We start from the raw sequence: 20,147 nt of genomic DNA, 5'->3' as shown, positions 1-20,147 counted from the left end.
GTTCATCCCTGGTCCACCTTTATGGCGATATCTCGAAACGGCGTCCGCCTATGGAACTAAGGATTACTCACTTTTAAAATACTCATTAACACCTTTATTTTGATACTCATATTGTACAAACAAATTCTAGGGCCACCCCTGCTCCACCTTTATGGCGATATCTCGAAACGGCGTCCACCTATGGAACTAAGGATTACTCCCTTTTAAAATACTCATTAACATCTTTCTTTTGATACCCATATTGTACAAACAAATTTTAGGGTCACCCCTGGTCCACCTTTATGGCGATATCTCGAAAATACGACCACCTATACAACAACCACCACTCCCTTTTAAAACTCTCATTAATACCTTTAATTTGATACCCATATCGTACAAACACATTCTAGAGTCACCCCTGGTCCACCTTTATGGCGATATTTCGAAACGGCGTCCACCTATAGAACTAAGGCCCACTCCCTTTTAAAATACTCGTTAACACCTTTCGTTTGATGCCCATATTGTACAAACGAATTCTAGAGTCACCCTTGGCCCACCTTTATGGCGATATCTCGAAACGGCGTCCACATATGGAACTAAGGATTACTCCCTTTTAAAATACTCATTAACACCTTTATTTTGATACTCATATTGTACAAACAAATTCTAGGGCCACCCCTGCTCCACCTTTATGGCGATATCTCGAAACGGCGTCCACCTAGGGAACTAAGGATTACTCCCTTTTAAAATACTCATTAACACCTTTCTTTTGATACCCATATTGTACAAACAAATTTTAGGGTCACCCCTGGTCCACCTTTATGGCGACATTTCGAAAATACGACCACCTATACAACAACCACCACTCCCTTTTAAAACTCTCATTAATACCTTTAATTTGATACCCATATCGTACAAACACATTCTAGAGTCACCCCTGGTCCACCTTTATGGCGATATTTCGAAACGGCGTCCACCTATAGAACTAAGGCCCACTCCCTTTTAAAATACTCGTTAACACCTTTCGTTTGATGCCCATATTGTACAAACAAATTCTAGGTTCATCCCTGGTCCACCTTTATGGCGATATCTCGAAACGGCGTCCACCTAGGGAACTAAGGATTCCTCCCTTTTAAAATACTCATTAACACCTATCTTTTGATACCCATATTGTACAAACAAGTTTTAGGGTCACCCCTGGTCCACCTTTATGGCGATATCTCGAAAATACGACCACCTATACAACAACCACCACTCCCTTTTAAAACTCTCATTAATACCTTTAATTTGATACCCATATCGTACAAACACATTCTAGAGTCACCCCTGGTCCACCTTTATGGCGATATTTCGAAACGGCGTCCACCTATAGAACTAAGGCCCACTCCCTTTTAAAATACTCGTTAACACCTTTCGTTTGATGCCCATATTGTACAAACAAATTCTAGGTTCATCCCTGGTCCACCTTTATGGCGATATCTCGAAACGGCGTCCGCCTATGGAACTAAGGATTACTCACTTTTAAAATACTCATTAACACCTTTCTTTTGATACCCATATCGTACAAACACATTCTAGAGTCACCCCTGGTCCACCTTTATGGCGATATTTCGAAACGGCATCCACCTATAGAACTAAGGCCCACTCCCTTTTAAAATACTCATTAACACCATTCGTTTGATGCCCATATTGTACAAACAAATTCTAATTCTAGGGTCACCCCTGGTCCACCTTTGTGGCGATATCTCGAAACGGCGTCCACCTATGGAACTAAGGATTACTCCATTTTAAAATACTCATTAGCACCTTTCATTTGATACCCATAACGTACAAACGCATTCTAGAGTCAACCCTGATCCACCTTTATGGCTATATCCCTAAATGGCGTCCACGTATAGAACTGTGGCCCACTCCCTCATAAAATAATCTTTAATGCCTTTCATTTGATACACATGTCATACAAACACATTCCAGGGTTACCCTCGGTTCATTTTCCTACATGGTTATTTTCCCTTATGTTGCCACCATAGCTCTCAACTGAGTATGTAATGTTCAGTTACACCCGAACTTAACCTTCCTTACTTGTTTTATTTAATTTGTAATTTTCTAATTGAATAGACTTCCTTAAATATTATTTTTGAACAAATTTTGATTATCTGTGCCACTTTTTTTTCTTGTTTACAAAATTTCAACAAATTTTACGGAGCTGAAAAAAGGTAGACAAAGCTTCTTATTTCATCAGAATATTATAATTTTGAAAAAAATTGCATTTTTCTTTAATTTTCGCTGTTCGTTTTTTGAGTTCTAGCCTGGCAACGCATTTGAAAAAAAGCAACGAAAATTAAATAAAAAGAAGTTTAAAAATTTTTGGATAAAAGATAAACCCCGCTATTTTGGCTGATAGCGACTGTGCGTTCATTTACAAATGATGAACAAGTGTATATGCGTGTACGTACTTTGTAGATTATGGTTTATGTCTACAAAAGTGACATGTTGTTTATCAAATAAACAACAACAATAGACGAAAGGCATTCATGCAAATGGAAAAAAAACAAGAAAAAAAGAACAACAAAAAACCTAAAGCACAATGCAGTATAAAAAGTCAGTCAGTCAGTCAGTCAGTTTGTCAGCTGCACTTATAAATAATGGGCAAAGAAATACAAATAAGTACACACATGCATACATAGATAAGTTTGCATAATACATATTTGCATTTGTTGTAATGTCAGACATAACATGCGTTGTTGCCACTGCCAATTGTTGCATCCACTTTGATGACTAACACTATGCACACACATATATATAGGTTTATGCAACAACATACAGTACAATAATGCAATATGCAGCTGATTTTGTTATTTTGTGTTTTATTTGCACATTGATAGTTGTTGTTCTTTGGGTTTATACATGTGTTGCTGTTGTTGCTGTCATTGCACACACAAAAGCTTCTCTCGACTGAGTGCTCAAATGTTGAGTGATGATCTACAAATGATTTCATATACATTTATACTTTAGTACATTTGTTTGTATGCATTAACCTCCAGCAATGCTAGCATGCCACAATTGGTGGCATCTAAAAATCGTGCTGTACACTCACATGGAGCGAAATGCACTGATGTGTCTGGCGGCTCAACAACGCATTGTCCTATTAAGTGGTGTAATTAATAATTTCGATGCTTTTGTGTTATGCGATGCTTTGGCACTCTTCGGCGTGTTAAAATTGGAAGAATGGAAAAATTGTTAAATTGAAAAAAAGTTGCAGAAATTGCAACATATATACGTACGTACCATACATGCGGGAATTAAGTTATTTAGCCTTCTTCTCTGAGGGGAAATAATTATAATGCAAGAGGGAGGAGAGGTAGCTCTAGATTATTCATTTAAGGTTAAAGCTCAACAGTGCTCTCGACTGTGGCTAACCTTTCTAACAGAGACCGAAGTTACTGTGATTACTGCGGTGGAAATGAACCACGATAAACATGAACACGTTCTGCAAGAATAGAAGATTTTATACAGAGCGAAACATATCTAATCAATTACTTTCCTCTAGTCTGGATCTTATAAATATAAAAACGTTACCAATCAATAAAGGGTTGGGAAGTTGTAAAGACTATCACTCCAGCGCAGCAAGCAGCACACCTCAGGAAGAGTTAAACGTAATTTTTCACTTGAAAGAGAGGTTATAATTGTCAGATATCTGCCGCTGATGATACCTGCATTCGCTGTGACTTTGACTGGTTCTCTTGCGCACCGCCTTAACAATTGTTTGATGAACAGAGTCCGCAGCGTTAGTGATAATATCCGACCATACGGCAATCCTTTTGTTAAGGCCGGATGTACCTCAATTGAATTGATACAGTCTATGGTTTCTCGTTTCGAGACATTGCTGAAAGCCCCGGCAATGTCCGTGGCTTTCACTGTATTCATAGCCACCCTATGCAATGCAGTATAGACTGATTTTTCTCTGGTGTAAGCATGTTGTGCCCAAACTTGTATGCGAGTGTATATGTTACGTGGGTACCTGTCTTGGAAGACCCAACCCCAGGGTGTACTTAAACACTGATCAATATCCGTGGATCACCGGCCCAACAAAGGTGGTACCAATGGGCTGAATTGGGTGTTCAAGTCAACTAGCCTTCTTGAGGACGGGGAGGACTATCTGTACCCCGCCATTCGATTTCGGGTTGATGGCACTCGGTTGCTCGGCAACCGCACCGCGAGTTCCGAGCTTTTCTCAATATCATTCTTTCACTGATTTTGTTATCTCAATATCTGATTAAAGTATTATTTATTTCTTCTCATAGACCTGTTTGCAATGCGCACCTGCCTCAACAATATCTTCGCAAAGCAGTTCGCCCACTGCTGCCATCCGAAATACTCAGCCGATTACTCAACATCTTGCGTCAAATCCTGTCTTTCAGGCATCCTTTCATAACGTAGCCTAAGGCAGCTTCAAACATCTCAAATGACAAGATGAATACTGGCCCACTAATACAATATTCGATTGGTTTTAGCTGACAACAGTCATCCGTTACACTATTTACGCTCCGTGTTTCTCCGATTGTCACAATTTTTGGATGTGACCAACACTATCGTCTGCCCCTCAGGGTCAGTTTTCAATGAATTAGGTTTATCGAGACAAGCAAGAGACCGAATTCCCATGGGTTGCACTCCCAAGGGAAAACTTGATTGTCTCCTCAAAGCTAGTCTATAAGTGAACTCTTAGGGCTGAAATCACAGCCCCCGTTATTTTCCCACAAGGAGGCCGAACCCATGGATATGAGGTGAGACCTGAATACAAGCATCATGCGATGCAATGTATCAGGTCGCAATTGGCTTTTACTGCTCCCCGCGGTACAGTTTTTAAAGACCATGCTTAGGGTCCCGCAGGTGGTACACAGCGTCCACTCTGCTCACTTTCGAGATACTCATGGATTGGTTAGTCATGGTATTATGATCGCCTTTTACAATCGGTATGCCTACCGCGGGCATATTCTTGGCCGCTAACCCGCAGGGGGTACCGAAACTTGTACATATATAAAAATATCTCTAATCCCTTAATCAAATCCGTTTTTCATTACAAAATTTAAAAATAGTTCAAGGACCGCAATTTCAAGCAACGCCATGCACTAATTAATTTTTCATGCAACAAAATGCGGCACAAACGCCAACACATTTATCAGCTAAGTAAATATTCATCTTACTCAAGGGAAGCAAAAGAAACAGCACCAAAGCCATGTGGAAGCAATCAAAGGCGTTGACTGATCAACTAAATGGCAATTGGAGATGCTTGATATTAAAAGAAGCGAGACTCGAACTCCACTACTGAACGGAAAGCAAAGTAGGTATGAAAAAGCAGAACATCTGCTTCCGTATGCGACACTTTTGTGAAAATAATATATGTACATATATATATATATAGAAAGCGGGGAGCATTTAAATTCGGTCACTACACACATACATACATACAATTCAGTTGGTGCGCAGATAATGAGCACAAACGCTTTGCTTATGATCATGTAAAGATGGATAGGAAAAGATAATATGTATTGGGTTGTTTTAACACAAAGAAACAAAACAAATTTAGGGTATGTTTGTTTGTGTAGTGTTTTAAGTTATTTTAGGGTACTTTTATTTAAACAGCACCATCTTATAAACTCAAATCAGCCGTTACGAATGTTCACAAATGCGACGCATCATTTTGTCACTGCGCAGGCGCAAACGACCGTAAAGATTTCACAACATAAAATTCGCTTAATTTGGCAGCAGATCAGTGAATATGTCATATCATGCGTAAAGATGACAAAATTGTGATAGCTGTGATTGTGTGTTCTTTAAATGCATACAAAATTGTTGAAAGCTGAACAGGCGAACTGAGATTGAGAACAGAAAATCCCTTCGAATAATGAAGAAGATAAATTATCTATTTAAAAATTTTACTGCAGAGATTGGTCTCTTACTGTTTTTATACTCAGCTGAGCAGAGCAGAAAATTTCAAAATGGGCGTGGCTCCGCCCTTTTTCATTTAATTTGTCTAGAATACTTTTAATGCCATAAGCCGAACAAAAATTTACCAATCCTTGTGAAATTTGGTAGAGGCATAGATACTATAACGTTAACTGTTCTCTGTGAAAAGGGGCGAAATCGGCCGCTTGGCCGTTAACACGATAACTTGAGCAAAAACCAATATATCTTTACTAAACTTAGTTCACGTACTTATCTGAACTCATTGGTATAAAAAATGGCCGAAATCCGACTATGACCACGCCCACTTTTTCGATATCGAAAATTGCGAAAAATGAAAAACATGCCATAATTCTATACCAAATACGAAAAAAGGGATGAAACATGGTAATTGGATTGGTTTATTGACGCATAATATAACCTTAGAAAAATCTTTGTAAAATGGGTGTGACACCTACCAAATTAAGTAGAAGAAAATGAAAAAAGTTCTACAGGGCGAAATCAAAAACCCTTGGAATCTTGGCAGGAATACTGTTCGTGGTATTACATCTACTATATATATGTGAAAGTATGTCTGTTTGGACTTGCAGCCTAAACCGCAGAATGGAATCGAACGAAATTTTGCCATTACATACCCTGGGTGCTTCAGTCTATGGTAGGCTATATAAAAAATGTTTTCGACAAGGGGGCGTGCCACCTCCCATACAACTGGAATTTTTAGTAGTCAATATATCTGAAAGTATTAAGGCTAGACGACTGAAATTAGGTGATTGGTTATATGAGACCAATCGCTAACCCCTCCAGAAAAAATGGGTATTACGAAAAAGGAGGCGTGGCACCTCCCATACAACTGGAATTTTTCGTTGTCTCTATATCTGAAAGTATTAAAGCTAGACAACTGAAATTAGGTGAGGAGGTATACAAGACTAATCCCTACCCCTCGGGAAAAATTGGGGATAGCGAAAACGGGGCGTGGCATCTCCCATACAAATGGGGGTTGGTATTAGTCTAATATATTAGTCTATATATTACTGCTTTTATTTATACCCGAACGACGTCGGGTACTCTGCTAGTATATAAATAAATTAGCGCTAACCGACTGATGATGTTCTGGGTCACCCTGGTCCACATTTTGATCGATATCTCGAACACGCATTCACATATACAACTAAGGGGCAGTCCCTTTTAAAACCCCTCATTAATATCTTTAATTTGATACCCATATCGTAAAAACACATTCTCGAGTCACCCCTGGTCCACCCATTATGGCGATATCTCGAAAAGGCGACAAGCCATAGAACTAAGGATCACTCCCTTTTAAAATACTCATCCCCACCTTTCATTTGATACCCATATCGTATAAACACATTCTAGAGTCACCCCTGGTCCAACTTTATGGCGATATCCCGAAATGGCGTCCACCTATAGAACTATGGCCCACTCCCTTTTAAAATCTCTTTAATACCTTTCATTTGATACCCATGTCATACAATCCAGGGTTACCCTAGGTTCATTTTGCTAAATGGTGATTTTCCCTTATTTTCTCTTATTTTGTCTCCAAAGCTCTCAGCTGAGTATATAATGTTCGGTTACACCCGAACTTAGCCTTCCTTACTTGTTATAATTAGATTTTTTTTTAAATTATTTCATACTCAAGAAGACCAATCACTACACAAATTTTGGAGCAAAGGTTGCGATAAAAGGGGATTCATATCTGCCAATATGAGTGGAAAAGTGCTGTTTAACACAGTGTTGCGCCTTTTCGTTTATACAGAATATGGACTCGGTTACATTGATGCACGTCAACGCCAATAATCCCAATGAGTTCAGTACTAGGCTAGATTATATTGGGTTGCAGCTGTGCAGTTAAGGAACGACTCTTTCTGGACACTTATTTTGGTTCTTTGTATTACCATGGTGAATTCCCTGATGTCTCCGCTTCGCTCCGAGCCAGAAATACTTCGACACTGGGCTCGGCTTTCTTCTAACTAAGTTCAGTAAGATTGATTGTAAGCAAACGTTACAGTGTCACCTTTGACTCATTGGCTTCAACGTAAGAAAATTTACGATATTACCCATCACTAAAGTGGTGTGTTAAAACTTTTGAAGACAAAACGAAATGTCAGAAAAAACTGAATACAAAGGATGCATAATTGTCAAATGAAAATAGCCGTGCTTGATGGCTGCTTGACAATAATGATCTATACCCATATATACAGCTGTAGGTATGTCCGCTATCCCTACATGAAATGCGATTAGTGTAGGTTGAGTTGCATAAGTGAGTTGCGTAGAAGCATGCTACTATCAGTAAGGCCGGGCAAGGCAAGACTATGCAAAGCAAGAAAGGAAGAGAAAAGAAAGGAGAGGAAACCACAAAAGAAAAAAAAAGGATTAGAATGACGGGTGACGTGTTATCAAGTTGTTATTGAAGTGTTAACGTTTTGTTATCGATTAGTTATCGTTTTTTACTGCCGGATTATGGGCGTGTTGCACATTTATTATCAAAGTATTATCGGTTTTTTTAATACAAGCTTTTTCAAAGAAATATAGGTGAGGTATCGATTTGCTATCGAAGTTTTATTTTCTAATTTGCTATCGATAACAAAATATATCTGTCATGAAAAAGTCAGGATTACTTTTTTAGAAGTTACCGATTTACTATCAAAAATCTAACGATTTGTTATTGAAAAATAATAGATTTTTTTTATCAAGTTACCAAGATGATATCGATTTTCTATCGATAAGTTATAGTTTTATTTTTAAAAAGTAATCGGTTTGTAATGCGTAACTAATAAGCGAAAATAGACCAGATAATGATTTGCTACTGAAGTTTTATTTTTTAATTTGCTATCGATAACAAAGCTTATCCATTTTTAAAAAGCGAAAATCTATCAATTTATCATGGAAAAATTAACGCCTATTTTTCGAGAAGTTATCGATTTGCTATCAAAATGTTAGCGATTTCTTATTGATAACAAATCGACTTTTTATCAAGTTTCCAAGAATATATCGATAAGTTATGTATTTTTTTAAGTTATCGATTTGCATTCTTTCTTGTGTTCTATCGTACTACCGATTTGTTGATGATATCGATTAGCTATCGATAAGTTTTCGATTTATTTAAAAAAAATTGCGATATTTTTCGGAAAATCATCGATCTGATATCAATAAGTTATCACTCTTTTATCGATTTGTTATTAAAAAGTTATCGATATATTTATAAAAAGTTATCGATTTGTATTCGGAAAATCTTCGATATGCTAGCAATAAGTTATCACTCTTTTATCGATTTGTTATTAAAAAGTCACCGATATCCCATGGGAATATTTTACATTTTTTATAGTTTGTTATCGGCGTCACATCGTTAGGTACAAATACCGCTAAACATCTATAAGAAGTCGATAAAAAATCCGTAACACGTCGATAAAAAGCCGATAAGACACCAATAATAAGCTAACGACTCGGCGCTAACATGCTAAATACAGATAACAATATCTTAGGTTGTTACCGATAAGAAATCTACAAAGTAAAGGTAACGTTAACTTCCCTCAATACCCTTGCCAGTTATTGCTATCGCAGTGCAAGAATTTAACCTGACCCTAAATACCGATTGTAAGAAACACCTCTTCCCATGGTGCTCCTTAAAAAAACTCATCTTAAACGTACCTCCATACTAGGGGACTCCATATGGTTCATCTTATCAAAACAAAAATCTTTCTAAATTCAGACTTGGCTTGACTAAAAAGCAAAGTTTGTAGATTCTCCATTATTTCGGTCTTATTTCCTGTAAACTACTTTCAAAGCTGAAAGTTTCTAGGGAACAAACTAAAAATCATCCACTGCTGGGTTTGTCATCACGCTCATATACTAGTGCTAACAGATTTACGTGCTTGTTGTCATACAAAACTAACAACAATGACCGTTTGTCAACGGATATATGGAATTAAAGTATAAAGAAAGGAATAAGTTAAAAATAAAATTAAAATAAAAACACAATACTAGAATATTGAAGTGCACCAGATAGAATTATGAGTAATATGTGAATAAACGGATAAATGTATGACTGCACAGATGAATGAAAACAGCAATCCAAGTCCAAACAGAGATCATTATACTGGCACTTGAAGCGTGTAAGTAATGCTTGAAATGAACCAACGATTAAATAAATATACGACTTGCTTGCGCTTGAAAATGATATAAGTCACTTTTGAAATTTTGATTTTTATTTTTTTGGTTTTGTAGTCTTAGCTTAAACTGCAATCTTTCGGATTTACACAGAGGATTTAAAATTTGAAAATGATGTATCCACAGATAAGTTAATTAGATAAAGAAATAATCATATAAAGGAAAAAAAAATCCAGTGGTATATCGGAAGCCACGAGTTACTTTATAATCATTATAATTGCAGTTATAAGAATTTTTTTTTTATATATTTGAAGACCGAACAAAATATCTACGAAAAGACACGACGAGGAAAGTTAGATGTCAATCCCACGAAGTGCAGGAGCATATCTCTAACGCATTTCGTACCGCCGCCGGGGTACGATGAAGAATGCCGCTGCAGCCGAAAGTAAAAATGCTGCCTACAGGGCTACGTTAAAAGCAAGCGCAACAAGAAAGACATGTGAACGCTGCCGCGAGTTTAAAAGGGAGGCGAGACGCCTTTACAAGAAGAGAAAAGCAGAGACAGAAAAATATGTTTGCGAGAAGCTTGAGCTGCTAGCCAACAGGAATGACGCCCGCAAGTTTCACTAAAAAATTCGGCGAAAGAAGGAAGGTGTTAAGTCCGGGGCAAATTTATGGAACAATGAAAATAGCAACAATGTAACCGGTGTCCAAAGAGTACTTAGATTCTGAAGGGAACACTTCTTTGCACTCCTAAATGGAGACAGCGATGTGCCATACGAGGGTGATGAAACCGATCCCGCAATCGATAATGGTGGAATTAATGTCCCCCCACCCGATTATGACGAAGTCAGAATAGTAGTCTCAGAATAGCAATAACCAGTTGGAAAACATCCGCGGAAAAAGAACTGATTCACATCATCTCTTCGACGACTTTAAATACGCCTTCGACAGCACGAAAAGAAGATGTCTATATGCTACTATGTCTGATTTGTATTCCCTACAAAACTTATACGGCTGTACAAAATGATGTTGGCCAACACCATTAGCTCAGTCAGAATTGAAAAGGACCAGCGAGCCGTTCGAAACTAAACGTAGTTTTGCGATTGTTTTAATTTGATGTTGGCGGAAATTATGCTAGCAACATAACCCTTATCGCTTTGGAACAATATTGTAAAGAGGGTGCAAAGGCTGGCGTTTGCTGACATCATTGATATCATCGGCCTGAACACTCGCGCCGTAAGTGATGCTTACTCAAACCTGGGTTGATTCGGCGAGTACCGAAAAGATTTAATTATGAGCTGTACGAACTTTATGGAGACATCAACGTAATCCAGCGAATTGAAGCACTTCGGCTACTATGGCTAGGCCATTTTATGCGAATTAACGATGACGCCCAGGCTAAGAAAGTATTTTTATCAGAACCTGCTAATGGGAGCAGAGGTAGAGGGCGGCCGCCACTCCGTTGGAAGGACCAAGTGGAAACCATTTAAAATTAAGCAATTAAGTATGTAAGTATTGATGATTCCAAGCAGGGAATTTGAAGTCGAGATTGGTGGGATCGGTTTTGAATATTGATCAAAAAGAGGTTAGATCATTTCTATAGTAAACATTTTATTTAAAATTGCCATGCATTTGAATGTAAGCATAAACTCACCAATACATTTGTAAAGACACATTTGTTGTTGCATGCATTTGTATGCTGCCATAATTTGTTTTGTTGGCCCTCTCTTCAGTCATTCTCGAGTGAGCAATTTAGATGTGGAGATAATGCAAAAGGATAATAATGACAAGAAAAAAAAAATCATTTGAAGAAGAATGAAAAAATGGAACTATCAAAACTGAATATGCATAAAGAATGTAAGTAAAACGTGGAATTTTTAATATGAGTAGTTTTAAGTTCCATATAAATCCTTTTGTGATTTTATATTACCTGAAAGACTTGGAAAATTATGAGAAAATAATAAAATATAACAATAATTATTATAATAAACAAAAAAAAAAAAAAAAAACAAATAAAAGTGCTTTTGTCTAATAAACTCTGATTGGGGACATACGAAGAATAACTTACCTAGTTAATAATACTAGATCGTTTTTTTACGCGTTAACGGTTAACCCTACTCCAGATAAGCAGGCATGTACACATCCAGAAGCGCCCTGATCCATCAGAGATCTGACTGTTGGTATACATCCGCCACTTATGATGTTTGAAACGCCATCTGCCGAAACGCCTAAGCAATTGTTTGATGGCCAGCGTCCACAGCGTTGATGATAATACCCCGTCCTGCGGCTTTCCTCTGTTTACAGATTTTGTGGCCTCACATAGATAAAATCGCGACGTGATCATTCTGCAGCTTAACATGAAACCAATAATATGTTTTAAGGAGGGAGAGACTACTCAAGGCGTTCTCCAAGATTGCGGGTGTGATGGTAGCATGCTCCGCCTACCACACCGTATGCCCTGGGTTCACACCCCGGGCAAAGCAACATCTAAATTTTAGAAATAAGGTTTTTCAATTAGAAGACAATTTTTCTAAGCGGGGTCGCCCCCCGGCAGTGTTTGGTAAGCACTCCTGGTGTATTTCTGCCATGAAAAACTCTCAGTGGAAACTCATCTGCCTCGCAGATGCCCTTCGGAGTCCTCATAAAACATGTAAGTCCTGTCCGACCAATTTGTAGGGAAAATCAAGAGGAGCACGACGCAAATTGGAAGAGAAACTAGGCCTTAGATCTCTTCGGAGGTTATCGCGCCTTACAGTTATATTTATTTATTCTACAATTACTCCACCCGCTATATAGAACATAGCATGGAGTATCCCATCTGGCCCGGAAATTTGAATTTAACAAAAGTTTTTATCGCCCATTAGATTTGCGACCAATCCTGCTACTCATTCTTGCGCTCTTAGAGTGTAGGTGTTGTTACACAGGTTTTCCCCATCATCTCCTGAAGTGACCATTCCCCGTTTCCCGTTTTTATCAATCTCTGGACTGTATATCTCTCAGAGAGGACTTTGCTCAGCCTCGCCGGAGCATTCTAGGTCCGCACAGAAAATTTTCCATGAAACTCTCTTTGACCTGCTGATTTCACGTTTATAGATCCTCAACAGATCTCTGGAGTTGCCGTAATACCACTCGCTTTCCGCCTTTTTTTCTAGTTTAAAAATCTCCTTTACCAGCCCTCTAAGAACACTCAACTCCTTAACCTACCATGGTGGCTTTGTCTTTCCCTTGAATCTTCCCAGAGGAAAAGCTCTGTTATACTCCGTTATCAGCGCCTTTGGTGAGAAGTTATTGCACTCCTCAAACTCCTTTACGGTGGTAACCTCTTTAGATTGCCCCAGTCTTCCTGCTTCATATACATATCTGGATTTTGTACCAATTCCTCGTCCTAGTGTTTCTAAGGGTTTTCTTCTTTTTCACCTTCTTTATGGTCGGAGAAGGATGGCTTATGAAGGTGCCTCTGTTCATAGCTTGATATATTATGCTCAGAGCTCAATGCGCTGTAAAGCACATTATTTGACGTTGCCTCAATATCTGTAGGAACGCTTCCTCTGTTAGACACATGTATAAGATTCTGTAGTATATAACAAAGAAGGGACTCGCCTCTTTTATTGATATCGTACCCTCCCCATACGCTATGATGCGCATTGGCAGCCGCTCCTATAACAAGCCGTCTTCTGCACACTACTTGATCTACCAGCCTTTTGATCGCTTTTGATGGGGCCTTCATCTTATGTGCCATGCAGCGGGATTGTGACCACCGCTAGATCTTAAGTGTTGAAGTAAGAAAACTTATAGGAATATAGGTGTTTTTTTTACCATGACTGAAGCTCTAACCCTGCTTTCCGTCTTTACGTATTAAGCACAGAATCCGCGAGCGTAAAAAATTATCAAAAATTAATACACTTTTAGGAAGCTGGGCTGGCCTGGCTACAAAACTGTATGCTCAAAAACGTTCAGAGAACTTTAAATAAAAAGTTCGAGATTTTTGTAAAATTTTCTCAAATTTTCGACTTTGAAAACATTTTTAAAATTGTCTTGCATAGCTCCAGTTACGAAATTATTAAAAATTGTATATTAAATTTTGGAGAATAAAAAAAGAAGATTTTAAAAAATTGATGAAATTTTATAGAAATCGCTGGTGCTATTTTCGTGTTCGCTGGTGTATTTGGCTACCTAAGCGCATAAAAAATTTGATTGTTTGAACACTCTGATTACGTTTATTTGGGGACATCTATAAGCAAATATCAATGATATACAGACTCACATTGTATCTCGAGTGTAAATTTCCTCAAAGTGCATCAATAGTCATGCATACACATGAATGTACCAGCATGATGTACATACCTACATACATATCAACTATATGTGGTCAGCTGGCTATTGGGTTCACGGTCAACTTTTCATTGCAGATTTTGGATATTGAAGTTACCATTGCGTATGAAAAGCTGAACGAACAAGTGACAATGTTCAAGTGGTGCTGAGCTGGTAAAGTATTGTCGCCAGGAAGATGAATCGAAATCTTTTGCCAAATAAAGTGCAAATATTCTCGTAGAAAAATTGAACATAAAATATTCTTACATACAATAAACTCATGTATGATCACCAAAATAATTAAAAAAATTAAAACTAGAGAATTTGCTATAATTGTTTTGAAAAGAAATATTTGGCCCACACGCAGAAATAATGGGGATCCCTTTCAACGACATTCGAAGAAGGTGCAACCAGGAAGGTTGTAAGGAAGTGTGCACACATATCCCCTGTCCAGCCTTGGCAAATATCAGGTTCCCAACTCTTGGGCAGCTTCGTGCTGTCCGGTCTAAGTGAGGTATCAATGTGCTCAATGAATGATATCAACCGGTTTATTGAACTAAAAAAAAATTGTTCGAGTAAAAATAAGCTCATTGGATAGTAATTTTATATACATGATAACTTATTGCTCCAGATAAAAGTACATCAAAAATACGCCTAGAGCGTTACTTAGGCCCGGTCTTGCTGGCCGGGCAGCACAGCAACTAACCAACCATAACATCCATAGAGGGCAATGGTACTCATCACTGCATTGGATACAAATGACTCCAGCAGGCGCTACCCTATCACTTAGTAAAAGCATCCTGGTTTTTAGCCCAATATTTTTTTTTTTTTTTTTACTACAATTACCGTTTTCTCTTCAGTTTTTCTTTATGAGGTTGTCGTCAAAAGGCAAATTCTATAGTAATTTTAAGTCAAAGCACATCGCAACTTACGTCCCCACACACCAATACAAGCAAGCGCATGGAAATACATATATGAAATTTCTGCGTAGAAAATGAATGGCAATTGGAAATGAACATAAAAATTTTCGGTATTATGCTAACGCTTCATAATTATACAGATTCAAACATACATATATCACACATAACCTTAAATTAGGTGTGTTCTTTTGATATTGATGTCTGTGAAAGGCAAATGAAACCAGGAAAAACAACATATCTGGGTTGAAACAAATTTTCAAATGAAAGCGAACACTCCTAGTGACTCTTTTGTCAATTATTTTTCAATATTTTAATCACGGACGGAAAATAATTATTATTCAAAAATTGTCCTAGGTGAAAATGTTATATATTGTACCTGGGAATCCCTATAGCAATATGATTTCGAATCACACATCCTTTTTATTTTTTGAACTTTTTCCATAAAAGTCCACATTTAAAAGTAAAATTTGTATTTTTATTTTGTGAGTCCGATAGAACTAGTTAAACTCGGACTTTGAAATATAAAAGTCCGGAAATAAAAGTTAAATCCGGACTTTTATCTTTTAAGGCCAAAATAAAAATACCGCTTGATAACAAAGAAACTGCTTATCCGAATTAAAAAAGTCCGAGCTTAACTAGTTCTATCGGACTCAAAAACTAAAAATCCGAAAATAATTTTTATCTTGATACAAATATAGTTAAAATCCAAAATTAACAGTTTTGCAAGGAATAACAGTTTCAGCCCCTGAGTTGAATGTCGTAAGCAAAAATTAGTAGCTTATAAAACACAATTTGCGTAACGTGGGCATAACTGGGCTACCAAAAGAACATTACTATCATATTTATCGTCCTCGTTTCAAATTGTGCTGTTGTAGCTATCTATAAAGAGCATATCTATTGAGATATATGAATGCACAGGTGTTTGTATGTGTACATACATATGTATATGCATTTGGTTGAAAGTTTTGTGAGAATCAATTTTCTTTGTGGTCAATGCAACTGCATTTTTCATGTCGGCTTAAATGATGCCTCTCTGAATAGTAAACGAAATCAGAAAGCTTTCGAATAACGAAGCTTTAGCTATACAAATAGTCTAGTCATTGGAAAGTTGGTTAAAATTGGAAATGTAAATCAAAGCGAGGCCGCATAAAAGCTTTTCTTGAATGAAACGTTTTAATTGGCATAATGCTTAACAAATTTTTGGGAAAGATGGGTATTTTTTACTTATCACTGTTGCTATAAGCTTCGTTTATCGAAGTGTCTCCAATAAGTTCGTTTCGTTCCTTGTTTCGCAATAACTGACGCTAACTGAGAGCACCAAGGGAGGACAAGTCTTCTTCCACCTGCCGCTCCCAACTCAGTGAAGGTCACCTTCCTCTGCTTCCAAACTGCGATATCGACTGAAAAACTTATTTGCACGGAGCGTTTTCGTCCTTTCGCATAACATGACCTAGCCACGAAACCTTTGTGTTTTTATTCGCTGCACTGTCGACATATCTGTTTAAAGCTCATATACCCCATCATTACACCGCCGTCGGCGTTACGGACAGGGTCATGAATCTTCCGCAGAAGTTTTCTCTCGAACACTTTAAGAGCCATATCATCTTCGCTCGATACCGTCCATGATTTCGAGCCATACATCAGGATGGGTATGATAAGCGACTTGACGACTTGGAAATTATGTTACATATATGAATGTATCATACACATATTTAACAGGCGAGGTTCTGGCGATCCCAAGTTCCTCATGTCATTAGTGGTAGGGGAGGGCGGGATGACCTAGAAGGTTTAATGTGGTAATATTAATGGTTACCGAGATGGTCGGGCTAGTACCTTAATGGTGCTTTGTTGTCCGAACGTAGCGGATCTATACCCGAAAAAGGAACGTCAACATCGATAACACTCCCCAAAGCCTTCGGGGAGTGTCTTTATCGTTAATACTTCTACTACTACGAAATCCTTCACAATATCGAATACTACTACTACTACGAAATCCTTCACAATATCGAATATATCCGTCTAGAATGACGTCGCTGCCCCGGTGCGAATGCGCCGATTCTTTCTTGGATGACAGCAAGTATTTCGTCTTATCCTCATCTACCGTAAGACCCACTTTTTGCATAAGACATACAGGAGATTTTTAAGAGTTTCAAATCATCTTCATACAGAAGGGACTTAGAGGAAAGAAAACAAGAGAAAATATCAGTAATAAAGATAACGTAGAGGAGGGGACCTAAGATGCTGTTTTGAGGGACTCGTCAGAAGTCAGTGAGAGGAACGAACGCACAATCATTAACAACAACTACGCGCTTTCATAGCGAAGGATTTGATTCAGGACAAAAAATCTGTGATTAAAATAAAATGGTAAAGCTGACCAGAGTCTAACACTGCCACTTTGACCGCTTAAGCTGAGATTCACAATATTATTTTTTGTTATCGACCCACGTGGCAAAGTTGAACTTTAGTCAAATTCAACTGGAGTTTAAACTTACACTGAACAACCGAGTCTTGATTCGTCAGAGGCTTATGAAAAGTCTGTATAAGCAGTGAAAACCTGCAGTCGATCCTTGAAAGTGGGCATATCGTAATCAGAGAAGACCGCCTGGTTTGAGTAGATCTTCCAGATACGAAACCATTGTTGCGCGTGATAATGCGCTTAAGTTAAGAATATATTTTCTGTTTAACGATGTATTTAAATATGTTTGAGGTTATTGACTCTCGAGTATGGGCGATAGTAACCACTTTTGATATATTACCGCTTTTGTGAATGTTGGAGGGGGAGTGAGAGTGGAAGTAAAAGCCGGTGTGGGAGTGAGTATTAAAATTAAGTGGGAATGGGAGTGAAGGTTGGAGTGGAAACGTGAGTGATGGCAGGAGGAAGACTTGTAGTGGGAGTGATAGTTAGCATAGGAGTGAGAGTTGGCATGGAAGTGCGAGTTGTAGTTATAGTGGGAGTTGAAGGGAGATAAATGCAATAAGAGATGGGCAGGAATAAGAAGAAAAATGGAGGATAAAGAAAACGGGAATTGTATAGAGAGAGAGGGGAGCTCATTTTTTGAATGTAGGCAAACCAAGGTTTGGCCGAGCAAAGTCTGCTGGGTACACTAGTTGTAATACAAAATAGTGTGTGCATCGTAGCAAATTTATCGACGACAAAAGCTTTCAACAATACGCGTATACGAACCTTGTATAAGAATATAAATAATGAAGGCATCTGCTGTGGATCTGCAAGCGAAAAGAGAGCCACATTCAAAAACTGCAATGGATGCATATACTGCTCTGACCAATTAGCATTATTGCAAAAATAGTTCCTCACTGATTGATAGAGATAATGCTGATTGAACACGTGGTTGTTAAGATCCCCTTGAGGCGGTCATCAAACCACACCTTCCATCTGAAGAAGTAGCGGCAAGGAAACATATTTATGAGATGATGATGGGCACCTAGGACTGAACTATAGCCCGCACTTTTGAAGGACGGATATTGTTGCTTTGCATAGAGGAAAACTAATTTTTTCAGCCCAATAAAGCATAGGTTGGTAATAAATAAAATCGTAGTTCAAAGTTAATGTTGCGTCATAGAGGTTACTATAGAAAATCAAGTTAAAGCACATCCTCGTACTGAGCTTAAGGTTGCTGTGTTAGAATGAATTCAAAAACTGTTGGGTAGAACCGAGATCTTCTCATTTACGACCTTACATCTCCCTGGATTTGATCATTCCCGCCAGTGATCATACCCAATCTTGCTCTCTTCCATACACACACATATACTGCGACAGAAAGACTACTAAAAGATTTTATTATAAATATCCTAGCTTGGACTGCAAAAGCTCGCCGATGGACTCACACGAATATTGAGTGCACCACTGATCAAAACATTCGATAACATAAATCCAGTTGGAAATAAAAAAAAAAATTGTCCAATTTTTTAATCATATAAAATGATTGAAGTTATTTACTCAAGTCCTTCAGTTATTCATATTTGTTTTTAAACTGCTTTTAATTTTTAATTGAAAATTTAAAAATGCCGCTGCCAACATATATATATATGTAAGTAAACGCCCACCTAACTGTGGGTAATTGCTTTAAAAAGCGGTCAACAAAGCAAAAAGTAAAAAAATATTTATAATAAAAAAATAATCTGCAATAAAGAAAACCAAAGTGAACTGGCTTTGAAGCTTAGCAAAGGTGTGCGCATTTAGTTGAGAAAAATTCAAAGCGCTTGCAAATACAAAGCGTTAGAAACTAGTCAAAGCAAAATGAAGTTTTGTGAAGCATAAAAACGATGTGAGTTTAAAGCAGATTGTTGGTAACTTTACAAGCATGCATTTGCAGACAACAAAAACATGTCAGAATCCCAAAGGGCAAGTCGAATGAACGAAAAATACTTTCGCAAAAAAATCTTGACTATAGCACCAACGGGTTATGTAGTCTATATTAAGCAGGCATGCCTGTATACGTGACTAAAACCTACAGACCTATACGGTTCGAGATGGTCATATCAAATTCTTTCCGAAATGGTATGGTTAGTACGTTAGAGATGCTAATTTTCGAAGTGCGTCAGAAAATCCGGCAACCGACCATCATAATTTCTAATACTTTCCAAAGCTTTCAGAGAGTGTCTTTATCGTTACAAGAAGAAGAAGTTCACAACAATTAAGCTTATTTTGGATCTAGGAGGAGTGAATTAAAAGGTCCTACAAAATATGCGCAAAAATCGATGTTTCAAAGATACAAATTCACTAGGCCCAGTCTGCACGACGAAAATATAACATCAAGTTATTGCATATAGCCCCAACATGATCCTGAGAACAGTTCCGCGGCGTTCCAAAAAATAGTTTTAAAA

Source organism: Eurosta solidaginis, chromosome 3, assembly GCF_040869045.1.
Source record: "Eurosta solidaginis isolate ZX-2024a chromosome 3, ASM4086904v1, whole genome shotgun sequence".
NCBI lineage: Eukaryota > Metazoa > Arthropoda > Insecta > Diptera > Tephritidae > Eurosta > Eurosta solidaginis.
Note: the sequence above shows the minus strand (reverse complement) of the source record.